This window comes from Varroa jacobsoni, unplaced genomic scaffold, assembly GCF_002532875.2.
Source record: "Varroa jacobsoni isolate VJ856 unplaced genomic scaffold, vjacob_1.0 scaffold_821, whole genome shotgun sequence".
Lineage (NCBI taxonomy): Eukaryota > Metazoa > Arthropoda > Arachnida > Mesostigmata > Varroidae > Varroa > Varroa jacobsoni.
In genome coordinates this window covers 510792-524698 of record NW_019213723.1, presented here as the reverse complement: position 1 = coordinate 524698, position 13907 = coordinate 510792, and the positions used below count along the sequence as shown (strand labels likewise).

General features: G+C 39.9%; 1 protein-coding gene and 1 long non-coding RNA gene across 3 annotated transcripts in view; one reads left to right on the top strand and one right to left on the bottom strand.

Annotated features, from left to right (window-relative positions):
- The window catches only part of LOC111264102 (uncharacterized), a 74497-nt gene that overhangs the window by 22926 nt on the left and 37664 nt on the right, over nucleotides 1-13907 (bottom strand). The window lies entirely within an intron of this gene.
- LOC111264105 (uncharacterized) lies at nucleotides 4343-12898 on the top strand. Its single transcript, XR_002682658.2, has 3 exons — nucleotides 4343-4413; nucleotides 8564-8695; nucleotides 10967-12898. It is a non-coding gene; the product is annotated as an uncharacterized LOC111264105 (long non-coding RNA).

The following is a 13907-nucleotide window of genomic DNA, read 5'->3' as shown; positions in this document are numbered from 1 at the left end:
CCGTTTGAGGATCCCTACATCATAGATCTGCCCTCTTTTTGGATAAATGTAATGTGTCCCCTATGAAGACAATTGACGCACTAGTACATATCTATACAAACAGAAACGCATTAATTAAAGCCCTAACATTGAATTAGGTAATTAAGATACTCGAACACAAATTCAAGCATCAACCTGATTTCTTGTGAAACTACGATGAAACCTGCAATTATAAGATAAGGAAGAGGTTTATACTGAATGCTTGCGAATCAACAACAAACAACAAATTACGAAAAGTTTTCATCTGCACTTTTATACAGCCCTGCATGAAATTTCACTGTGCAACATGGGTATCCGCCAAGGCGATCCAAGCTACATTGCGTTACTAAGCAACTTTCCATGCATAGATAAATAACGAGTAGAACGAGCCACATTGGTTTGCGTAATGTATGTATACTTAGCCATTCCAATGATTTGAAAATTCTTCCGCTCATCTCTTCATCGCCAGAATACAGTAAAGATGAGACGGACAGACAGACAGACAGACAGACACACACGCTCACACACACGTAAACACACACACAGACACACACACACAAAGCTACCAACGTTCGATCTTGCTATCCGGAGCGGAACGCCTGATCCAATAAAAACTGAGCAGCAGCATTTTAGATAAAAATTTGCTAATATAGTATCCTAGCATCTGTCCCTGGCAAGCCCAGAGAACGACAAGGTCTCCTAGTGCTCGAACATCAGTCATCTGCTGCCTGCTTTACATAGACAGAGCTCACAAGTACAATCTTGTACGGTTAATGACTTGGCCGCTGTCGGGTATCGTCGAGTTTCGAAGTCCTACGTATGACTATGTAACAATGGAGGGACCCGCAGCTGCTTTATGGCCAAGATAGATACCTCTCTCTGAGACTTGATCATTTTGTAAACGAACTTGCATGTGTACTTCCGAGAAGTTCGCAGTGCATGAATGCCAAGCAGCCCATATGTGAAATAATAAATATTGAATGCGAGTCTTATTAAGATCATGTTGGATCGGACTTTTAGAACGTGATCTCTTTCTTGCTTGACCATTTGAATTAATTTTTTACTGAGTGTTTTTATTACTGGTAGCCACTATTAAAGTAATTAAATAGGCTATAGGCTATAGTATGGGCGGTGTGGCTTCAATTATCCATCATTATTTAATCTCTGTTTTTATTTAAAAGAACAAAGGTACACTTCTATAAACATTTCCCGAACAGAGAAGTTGTCGCACGAACATACGTCGTGCTATATCAGACTAGATATATTGCAGGTCTCTATTGACTTCTACGTGCAGGATCTAGGATAGGGTACAGCATACGTGCGCGTGACGTTTTCATGGAAACCTGTGGTCATATCGTTTTTACCACGATATTATGTATCTAATACACACAGTCTTGTCGTTCTAGTATTTGGGCATTTTCGACATTCTAGTTGCGGGCCGCCCGAATTGACCAGGTGTCAATACGCGACTTAGCCTTTAGGAAGTTGTCTCGTGACGATAATTCACTAAAAGGAAATCTGGTACTAGATAAGTTGACGGACCCATTTCGGCGCATCAGGCAGTGGTTAACATTATAGATGAGAAACTCGTGTTAAAGCTTGAGCAAATTGTAAACTGGACGGTGAAGATAGACAAATTCAATCCGATTCGCGGATTGGAGACGGCTCAGTTGCTTATTTCGACATACAATTTTAAGAGGATTTTGCTATGGGTTTAGAAAAGCTTTTTCGTGTATCAGCCCACGCGCAGTAACATTGCACGACATATTCATAATGTTGAATACATTGTCAAAATTGAGTCTTGATTTTTCAATATAATCCCTGTATACTACCCATGATATATCGTGATTTGGTCGTCACCTACTGAGAAGGGCATGCTTTTACACATCAATTGCTTCGAAGCGAGACTCATTGTTTTCCCCCTATGCGAGTGAAACCTTCAAAGAAAAAACGCACTCTCCCAGCGGGCTTATTCGTTCGTCGCCATAGGTCGTTTCAACGGTGTTTCACCGTCACTGCGAAGTGAAGTCTAATGTAACAGTCTAGCACGTAAGTAGTGTTGAATGTGTTTAGTAACGGCGGTGACTGTTTTTGCTCTGTGACGTCTACGACGGAAGGCAAACGTTATAATAAACAGTCTCTGTCAACCCGATCCCACTTTAATTTGGCTTCTTTCCCCGTTTTTTTTCTTTGCGAAGAGTATGCGCTACGCTAAAGACAAAGTAGATACAGGAAGGAGCTTGATTAGGTTCGGGGGGTGCGCGCGTGAACAAACCTACGTTGGTTCACATAACGACAGCACAGAAAACGTCGGAGACGGATGGTTCGTCTATTTGTTCCTGTGCCCAAATTGAGAGAAAATATATCCACTCAATGTTAGCGTGTACAAGAGAATAACAAGCAGTACATCATGTTATTATCTCGCGATGTCACCGACTATCAAATGAAGGCGTCGATGGTTATTAGTTTTTGCGTAGACCAGCTTGTACGCTTGAAATAGGAAGACGTCTCGTGCTTGACAAGAATGAATAATATACTAAGTATGAGGTCGCGGAAGTGATGTTATATAAATGAAAAATGAAAAATTGTAACCTGCACAAAAAGTTTTTCCAACAGTATCTTTTTTTTGACTACATATATATATATATATAGCAGTATATTAGCATAAACGTTGTACATAACATTTTGACATGTATCCGAACCTGACCTATGACCTGACAAGGTATTTTCTAAACCGCATTAGATGCGATACATATGTATGATGAGTGATTACAATCCTCGAATAACCGAAACTTTAAACTGGGTCGTTTAGGAAATGATCTAAAACGTTTAGTTACAGCTTCGACCGGGCAGATCAGAATTATTCGTAACCGCGTAACTCGCGCTGCCGACTCTAAAAATAAGTTTCTTCAATAAGCTTGTAGGATTCCTCGAAAGCCTTGCCCCTGTTACCTTCAATGCTGGCTCGTTACGTGCGGCAAATTGCTTCTGCCTGTCATATTGGAACAGTTTCTACTCATCTACCATACGCAGTACGTGTAAAAGCGTTCCCCCTGCTATTTTAATCGTACTATGTACGTTAGACTCCTACAAGCTCTGTTTGAGTTAAACTAATACGAGCTTAGTTAGACTCAGTTAGATGACAAGTATGATTCAAGTTGATAGTTTTTGTCAACACGACGCCTATATTTGCTGAACTTAGTTCTTTTCACAGAGTATCGAAAATTGACCACTCCGTTCCAGGTTTTAACTTTGAGGCTCTAGATTAAACTTCTCTATCATTCAAACAATGATCCAATAAGTTGGGATATGTTAATGCGAATTGTTTAACTGCTCATAGAGTGAATGGAAGGTGTTTACGTAAATAGAACAATTAGTGTTGAGAGCTAGGAGAGAATGCAAATAATTTTTTTATTGATATATTTATTATAAGAAATTTTAGCAGAACGGCATCATTAAGTCATCATCAACTTCCATAACCATAAGATAAACAGTTACATGTAGTACACGATGTGAACGTAGAAACTTGACGTTATCGATTCGATCCAGACCTTCAGATCTCTGCCATACACTGCACGAATTTACCAAGTTCTCGCTGTGCAATAGACACTCTCGATTGAAACAAAAACTTAAGGATTTAGAGTGCGTTCACATCTGGGCTTTTGCTGTTGCTCTTTCATATCTTCGTACGATTAAAGCATTTTCTTTCTTATTTAGTAATGGCAATTATTTTCCACTCCAGTAACACCCACTCTACAAGTGGATTTACGTACAGAAACCCTTTGTGCTGTTAAAATAGGCCAGTTGGTCTATTTCTTTTGACCTATCTTTTTTGCCCTGTTCATTCTGCCCCTGTGGCTAAAATGGTCGTCGTGGCCTGCGTTTCGGATTGCTCCACTACGGGCTACCGTTGTCTTAGATTTCTGCCTTGCCATGCCGTCGCAGCCCTTACAAGATTCGCGTTGTCAAAGGCTGGCCCGCGTTTTAATATACAATATTAACTAGCTGGTGGCTACACCTAACGTATTCCCCCAGCTCGACGTATCCTGAAGAGTCAGCAATTTCGGGCCTATCTTCTCGTTCTTATATTCGAGCAGTTCCTTAAACAAATCGCCAGATCAGTGGCAGTTCAGCTCAATGGTTGAAGAACAAAAAAAAAAGCGAGGCTACATTGCGACTTCTACTACACGCTGCAAATGTTAGCGGTTAGATGTACACGGAGCACACGTGCATATGCTGTACGCAGCTGTGACGAAAAAGTTGTGAACTGTGCACTGTGTACGTAGTCAGCCGCCCCAGTCACGCAGTTTCTAGGCATTAACACGTGACTTTTGAGCGCGCAACAGCTGGAAGGACTTTAAGAGGGTATAGGAGCAAACGTCTGCGGGATAATCAGTGAGTCTATCGGTGCAGTGTTTCTAACAAGCGAAACACTAAGGTTTTTTCGAAACTCGATCAAGTCTAGTAACAAACAGAGTGCGAAATTTCAAAAGGCGAATAAGTCGTGTATTCTAGTCAAAGGAATATGGGCCAGAGCAAAAGATCACAGATAATTTGAAAGGAAGCTAACAGTAGAACTAATTTGGTACACATGCTAACCCGTTTAGAGCTGCATGGGGTAGAATGTGCAGTGCAGAATGGTAATGGCATTGGATAAGATGTAAGCTGCAATTTCTTGAATGCTCGTTAGAATTAAATGGTATCCCGACGTAAACTATATATGTATATACATCATATTATTTCCGTATTCCATTCCGATGATCGCTAAAGCAAAACTTCTCTCAGAAGGACAATAGATCCAGTTAAATAAAACACTTAAAAGCCACGTGATATGATATCTGCTGATTTTCATTCGTAGAAAATATATCCAGCACCTGTAATAGATCATCAATATGGAGGTCAAAGCGTATGTATAGGAGCGCTCTAATAATGCAATTATCAGCAGCGAGAATGGGGTTTCTATGATGTAGTACCTTGATAATATCAGGCTTCACCAACAACTAGCTGCCAGTGACGCATGCATAAAGCTTTTGTCAAAGCTTGCATCGTAATAACAACAAGTGCTATTTTTACGTGCTGAGGGCAAGTATGCGGTATGAAAACAACGATATATGTAGATTCCACTTTTGTGCGTAATATCCACAATTTGTGCATATAGAAATATGTTTAATGCGTTATAAGGAGTTGTTTTCGGGAAACCGTTATCTTATCTCTATCACATATTTAAAGATATTTGAAATTTGTCTAACTCCTCGACTGCTATCATGGGTTAGGGGACGCGTAGACATTGGGTTTTATACTTGGTAGATGGCTGAGTTATTGTTATGTATTCGAAATTAATTAAATTTCTAGTATCTCCTCAACGCTCAGCCTCGTCCGACCAGCAGAAATATCATTTTATCGGTTAGGTTAGGTTAGGCCCGGCCCCTCTGTGGCGGTTGCCCGCCACAGAGCAAATAGGCCTTGGTTTAGATATTGCGTAATAGAAGATTGTGGCTGAGAGGTCTGTAATGTTTCAAAAAAATGTATTGAACGACCGCTCCTGCCATAGTATCCGACCCTTTGTCTCGTTACTTCAGGAACAAGCAAAGGGTAACAGACACAGGACAAGGAGAAAAGATCACTATATAGTCATGCGATTCTCTCTATTCATCTTGCTGTTGATCTATGAGATATGCGTATATATAATGGTGCCTACGTGTTCTTTATTCAATCAATCAAAATTCCTATACTTATCACCGCTGTTCTCGATATTGCTGCTGACGTACCCAAGCGAATGGGGCCATTGATCTAAATAGTGAGGTTTTAATTTAATAGATTGGTACGATACATCGTTCGAGGATGCATTGTCATCTGAGCTGCACTGTTGTGTGTTCCCTGACGCGCTAGCGTATCAGCAATCTAATAACGCATTGAAGTTACTGCCATAATGACGAAACTTGTTCATTGTAGGACAGCGCACGACGAATAAGGAATGCAAACAATTAATTCGTCCTGAGGAGCGCGTTCTCAAAACAGGTTACTGATTTGTGTTGTTGCCGCGAACAGTTTGTGTCCTTTATGTAGCGGTGATACACATCAGGCCTTAGGCTCAGCTTGACCAGGCCTAACGCTCTTCGCTGAATTCTCCCTCTGAATTTGCTCCCCTTTAGCACCATAGAGGAAACAAACGATGTCGCTAGCCTACCGCTGCGATAAGTTGGACAGTTCAGCTTAGGTTACCACAAGCGCCTGCATGCCTGGCGATCTACTCGTCCGTCAGCTAGGAAGTAAAGCTCCATCGGCTTCGTTGCTGGCTGAGTCGCTTAGTAGTACCCATATGGGCGTATGCTGTGTGCCTCTCCTAATCAGGCACGTATACCGCTGGCTTCAAGCTTCAGCCTTTAGGTAAAATCATCTACTACCTGTGACAAAAAGCAGCACCGTTTACAGGCGTGGAGAGCCAACTATCTAGAAAAATACTCTAGAACTGGTAAACGCCACTTAGCTGCTTACCGTTATAATAGGCAATAGAAAAAAAAGGCCGACACGAACTGACCGTAATAACGTAATCGATGAAATCGAAGGAAAATAGCACTTGAAAAACATCGAAATAAGCCTAAAGACAGTAAGCCTATCGTCACGTGTAGTTACGAAAAATTTAAGCAAGGGTTTAAAAAAAAAGGTCGCGTAGGCGGTGCAAACTGAAACAAAATAAGGACTATTGTTTTATTGCACGATGTGTGTTTCCACTAGGCAAAGAATTTAAAAAATAGCCTACCATTCATGTTTCTATCAGTTAAATAAGTGTGTTATAAACAACGACTCAATTCTCGATAATGATTAGCATTGACAAAATTGATCAAAGCGCTATTGCCAAAAGCAGCTGGTTGTAACAAATGTTTTGCCTCTATAGCAGTTGCGGCAAGACGTCAATAAAAGAAGTGTAAAGGGCCCTAATATTTCAATCATCGAATGCTATCTAAATACAGACAATAGTATATATATAAAAAAAAAAAAAAAAAAAAGAAGGAAAAAACTTCGATCAGCACTACTTTACCTCTAACAGGCACCGGATAGATTCGCCGGCTGATACTGCAACAATTACTTAAATACGAAACGTTAATTATCATTTACTCTGCTAACCTGAATGGAATCATTCTAAACAGCTTAAATGAGTCAATCTTATTCGGGACCATCAGGTTCCAGTTTCTGGAAGAAGCTCGTGATTTTTAGAGGAAATACGTTATTTTAATTATCAAACGTTTTGTAGTCCTATTATCTTGTAGAGTAGCAGAAACTAGTCGGCTCGACGATGAGCGTCGGGCAAATCTAGTCCCAAAAACACCTATCTACGTATTGCAAAATACTGCAAACTGTCAAAAAAAAAAACAACATAAAACCGTCTTTGCGTAATGTTCAGCTAGTTAAAATAACTTGATGTTAATCCCGCATGATCTGAACGATATAACGGAATTATAATGACTTCGTATATGAAAAATCATATAATTCGTAGAGGATGAAAACCTCTCCCTAGTTCAGGTAGGCGACTGGTAAATGCTTGCTAACCGGAGCAAGCCAATTGATCGTCTAGGTATAATGGTATCCAGGAAGCATGGCTGAACGCGTAAACTTGAGTCTACGACAATGAAATCATCGATCCTAGCTCAAGATGGATTTTAGTGAACCAAATGAGACTGAATCTGAAGTATAAATGACATCGGCCCTGACTGACTAAGGGGCTTGTATTTTCTAAGGATAATCAATATTTTTCAATGCATGCATAATCTCGATCGACGCGGCTGCTGGCCTAAAAAATCCCTAAAAGTAGGCAGTCTGCTGATGTTACCGCTATCGTTTTTTTGAAAGGATTCGCACGTAACTAGAAAGGCCTATTATTCCCATGAGAAAACAAACCTACCTATTACCAATACCCAGGAAATGGCAAGCAGGTTAGGAACTATTAGGCCGTCCAGTATGACGTGCAAGAAACGCTTATCTCACTATTTGAAGTTGACGGCATGACATTTTGTTCAAGAAAAGGATTTGATGAGAATCGTAAGGTCCACCTATCTTGGCTACCACTGTAGTGTCAGGAACAGGTCGCTGTTAATAAACCACGTATTTAGTGAGAGATTTGCCATTGAAAGCGCTGTAGGCCGTTGATATAAGAAAATTTAGGAAGTAAATCTTGAACCCAGAAGCAAGCTAAGCAGTCGAGGGCTGAGGTGAAAGTCAATCTATTTCGAAGTGCACGGGTGTAACATTTAACATGTAAAGATATTACACGTATTCACCTCAGGCTAATAAAGAAAATAGGAAATTGGATAAATGGATACCGCATGATTTAAGTAAAGATCAAAAACGAAAACGCAGTGATACTTGCTACATCGTGTTCTTACAATACATTACCTCTTCGAATCGTGACTTGTATCGAAAAATGGGCCTCCGACAACAGTCGCAGACAGCGACATAAGACGGTAGATGCACTGAACCAGCAAGGCATCACCCTAAAGTAAACCTACATTACAAAAGCGTATGATGCCTGTTTGAATGTTGAACGTAGGTGACAATTTCTACAGCTTCATGAGTTTCGATTTGTCGACGACGGCGGCGGCGGCGGCTGATTTGTACCGCCAACATTTTGGCCGCACCAACGGGGGTGATGAACGAGCTTCGCATTGAACAGTCAATATTAGTAAGTAGAAATGAATCACTTTTAGTGCACGACAGCACTCGACTTCATTGCGCACGAGTTAGGGCAACAAAAATTCGGAAGCGTTCTGTTACCCACTACACAGATACTTACCAACTTCGGCAATGTCATAGCAGAAAAACTGCTCAAATCTCAACATGACATCAGAATTCCCTTTTAACTTTATACTCCCTTATAGCCCAGACTTCTAAAACAACGAAATAAATGAACTGCCATCCAAATTATAAAGGATCATTGACAATAATGGTGTACACAAAATAAGGCACACAATCATAATAGCAATAATAGTACATTTTTAAGCATGCTTGTGAAGAGAACCTGTCACCATTAGGGTTCATTACCTTACATTTTATGCTGAGCGGTTGACAAAATAAAAAGAAAGCTAGCTGCAGTATTAGATGCATTAGAAGTAACGTAGAAAGCGAGTAGGCTGACTCAAATCAAGCGTCAGGTTAATTGGATTATTTTTCGTATTGCACATCAAAGAAAGCCTTGTTGTTCCCGTATGCTCGGATTACGAAGGCCCATTTAGTAAACAACTACATCAAACCCTTTAGATAGCTCCAAGAGAGCCTGAACTCGATAAAAGTAGCGGGTTCATCAAGACCTGGGCGTTACTTAACGATTCCCGTTTTCTTACTTGGGTGCGTCTATGTCATGCGGCGTAGGTTCGAAGACCATTCTCTGCTTAACTCTTAAAGTTTAGATTCAAAGCTAACTCAGAGGTGTGTCCTCTTATCAACAACTGCCAAAGAGGCTCAGTCGTTGTCGGCAACGCCCAGGAGAATATGTACTCTACCGGTCCTTATAATTGATGGAGTAGATACATTCGGTAACACTCATTATACTATCAAGTTTTTCATGTTTAGAATTCATATGGGTCACCTTTACATGTGTATACGTCGAAAATATTCGTCATAAATATGTCTTCGTTCATTTGGGCAAAGGATGATGTATTTCAATGACGATCACAACGTCAAGCTTTACAGGCAACGCTGAAAACGTTCAGGCTGTTCCATAATAATGGGTGTGAGTCGTAAACCTCATTCTTGTTGGGACAGTTCTTGGTGGGAAAAAGGACATTCAACTTGCTAGAGTTAACTCCTGGGCAGACGAGCGTAGACTCTCCTATATCCATGCTTAAAAAGTTTGCCGTATAATTCTCGTGTTTAGAGTTTGCCTTTAGCTCATACAGAAGCAATGTGTGCAACTTGGAAGCCAGCGATGGCCTTTTTCATGAGCTTTAGGCTATATAAACTGTACTAGTCCTGTTAGCTGGCACGAAGCTCGAGAATTTGCCTAGGTATTACTTTTTATAGTGTATAACTGAACAGATCATAGAGAAAAAAAAATTAGAAAGGTTACGTTTTTTGTATCTGCTGTATTTTCGGCTATTACGCTTTTTTTTCTACAGACAGATGCGAACAAACTGCAGCTCGAATATATCAGTCTTCTTAGTAAGCAAATAATGCGTACAATTTTATTCGATATTTCATTGTAAACTGAATAAACTGGAGTGAGAAGGAGGAAAAGGAAAAACAAAGCCATTATGGAAGAACTTTACGCGTAAAACTGATCCGCCAGTGTCGATATCAGCAGAGCGGATTTACTAAGGATTAGCGACCTAAAGAGCAAAGGCTTTTTGTTGTTTCGGTACCTGGCGAGGCCATGAGCCTTAAAAGGGGCAACAAACTATTATACCTGAAAATAAGGAAAAATTAAACCTTTCCCCTCAAAGTCATTATGCTACAAAAAAAGTTTTTTTTTCTCGGTTCGGGCGAGCTTATATAATTATAGTAGCTTCTGTACGCGACCGCTAAAACCAAGGCAAATAATAATAATAATAAGAAGAAGAAGAAACGCACGGATACGGTATTAGCATAGAGTGGAATAGAATTTAAGACATTGAAGCATCATGCGACACTAAGCATACTATATTTTAGATTAATAGTAGAATAAGATATATAGAATACGTTAGATTAATAATAGAATAAGCATACTATATACAGATTAGGCTTAGCCAAAGTTTAAGCATTGTTTTACTGAAGAGAAATTTTTAAAAAATCAGCTCACTTTCAACCACTGGATGGGCTCATGACCCACAGTTTGGATGATATTGTGTTCGCACTGGAACATATTACAAAGCCGTCCGAAAAAGGCTTTCTGCTGCTTTCCAGAAAAATGCACGGGATATAAACTGGTGAGTATGGTACTCGTGGGCTTACTTAATCTGAGGACCATCCTTTGTTACAGGACAATGCGAATCTTAAATGAAGAGGCCCTGCTTCACAAAAAGAGCTGAAGGTGTTCGCCGATAGTCTGTACGTTGCGCCCATCACATTAACAAGGGCTCCTACTCAGGTTTTAAGGAGCGGTACGGGCCTGTTTACTTCGAGTAATGTGTGTGGTTTCAATCAGACTGTTATCGTCTTTGGTCGTCATTCGCTCACCGTTGATTTAAATAAGCCTGTGCAAGAGTAACGAAAAACGAGCCCGCGAAACAACTTTATTGCCCCGTTTCGTTCCCTTATTTAAATCGAGTTTATTTTGCCTTCACTTGTAACCGAATGAATCAAAAGCAGACAAAGCTGTAGCGCCATTTGAATTTAGCCTGGCGTGTCGTAATGGGGCTTCATATAAGGTCTTTGTTCTAATGACCTTGCGGAACTTAGATAAGCCAACTGCATGAAATTAACTTAACCGAAGAAATTTAGTTTGATATTTCATGAGTTCTTTACTCGTTGCAGTATAGATAATAGTCTTACCAGGTCGATTCAAGCTGACTTACTTTGACGTTATCAAGAATAACGATTTCGAAGAAGTAACATTGTATTGCGGTATAGTACGGATGCAAAATTTCTGGTTTTCATTTTCTCGAACTGTGTTGATTCTACGGTACCACCCATTGCTAACTGTCTAATAGTATTAGCATCTCATTATTTGGATAGCTTGTCGAAAGTTCTACATGTCAAAGACTACAAGGTGTAGAATCATCTGGCTCTACCACACATGATAAAGGAAATAGCTGCTTCTGTCAGATGGCGGATGAAAGCGCTAATGAATTGATACCTAAAAAAAAAAAACAACAAAATTCGCTGTTTAGCTCCGCTAACCTTTTTATTCAACGAACAAATGTACGATTATATATATATATATATATATATATATACGGTACGGCATCTGAATTGGGACTTGCTTCTAGGACTTTACCTAAATAAAAACGTGTGTTTTTGTATGTGCAAAATGCGTTATTTTTAACGGTCATGCTTACTCAACATGGTTCCCAATTTCGTTCCAGGCCTAAAGCATTAATTAGTAATTTCCGAACTGTTTTCTTGTGTTATTTCCAGATGACTTTTTAAAGTTCGTTTTCGAAAGCAGGTTCGCTTAAATGCCTCCCGAATAAATTGCATACTAAAAAATCCCACATACATTTCCACAGGCCAAAAGTTTCAACAGTTCTAGGGCTTAGAAAAGCTTCAAATGGTGCTAAAGGGTGCAACAAGTTTAACCATAGGAACTTATCCAATTGCCAAGTAAAGTTCCTCTCTCTACAGGGGTGTTTATTTTTGTAGTAAAAATATCTTCAAGCCATTTTAACAAGGCTCTTATCTTCTTAAAGCACAATCCCATTTTTACTCATCAAATTTTGTTGATTTATAAAATTTTATCACAGCCGCATAAGACCTAGGACTACTGTGAGCTGCCAACTTCAAACAGAAAAAGCCTTTCATTACAATGGAGATTGCATAGTAACTAATCATCGCTTATATTCCAAAAAGGACGCACTGCTGTTCCCTGCGACAAGTTATTTTAGTGCTGTTACGTTCTGTAGTTAGTACCAGCTCGGTCAAAGTTGACTAGTATTGTGATAACTTTTTTACTACAAAAACAAAACCGGGCACAATGTAAAGGGAAACATTAATGCTTAATATGGGCTAGTCAAACTGTATACCGAGCACCCTAGAGTATACTTGACGTAGGGTTGCATATAATTTATTAGAGCCTGCGGTGGCACCATTTCAAACGATACCGCATCTACGTGCCCAGCTAGAGGCGGTCTGTTGCTGGTATATCGTTTGACCTATCACGTGCCAACTCAACACTGTAGGTTCATGCGACCGGTGAAGATCACCTTTTTTGCATTATATTATGTCGTTAAAACGCTTTTCAGCTATTACTCTCTTTCTTCTGTTTTTTTTTTTTTTTTTTTGCTGAGATAACCGTTTATGTCAGGAACTGCTCAGGCTTCTACATGTCAGCTTGCCCAATAGAAGTTAGATGAATTTGATTTCCTGGTTGCTCGACGCAGCTGCTCGAGGACAGCTTTCAGCCCTATGTCTAATCGGGGCTTCTGTTCCATTTTTTTTGTTGGCCGTTATTTAAATTCAACTGACAGCTGAGAATAATCATAATCTGTGTATAATCGATGGCCTGCTATTCAATGATCCTGTCAAACTTGTTTCTGTGCCGTAAAGCGGACATAAGAGTTTTACAGTGAATCACTTGAATACGACTGAAATCGTAGAATGCTGAATGCTTGCAATGTGTTTTCATTTATCAATTGCACGCTGAGGTTAGCTTGGCCAGCCTGCTCTACCGGCTGCCTTATAGGTCGACTTAGAAGTTAGCAGTCAAAAAACACGAAAGTTGGACATTTGCTTACTTATCAGTTTTCAAAAAAACGTGGTTAACACGTTCACTAGCCACACAGGGTAATGTACATGCGACAGTTTCTTGATCAACGATAAAATCTTACGCCTTACTCTTGTACAATTGTTAAAATAATAATCGATGGAAGAAGAGCCCCTTTGAGGCCGACGCTAAAAATTTTGATTGAGAGATACAGTTTGTAGGCGTTTTGCATAGTTTCTCAGTGTCGCAGATACGCGATAGTTTCATTCTGGGTATTTGTGATGTTGAGTAGTGTTAGGGGCAGCGTCCTCTTTTATTTTTTTCTTGCCTACCCTGGATTGAGCGATAAAGCCCAAACAACCTAAACTAAGTATGTAGATCAACTTGTAGTACCTTTGAATCTAGCGAGCTTTATGAGAAAAGGAACGATCAAAGGCGCTGTTACACCAAGCACCACGAGCTCATCGGCAATACTTCGACGTTTAGATATTTTTTCCCTTTTCTTGCTGTGACTCGTCGTCGGACATAATAGCAAGCTACGATATGATGCGGCGGCAAA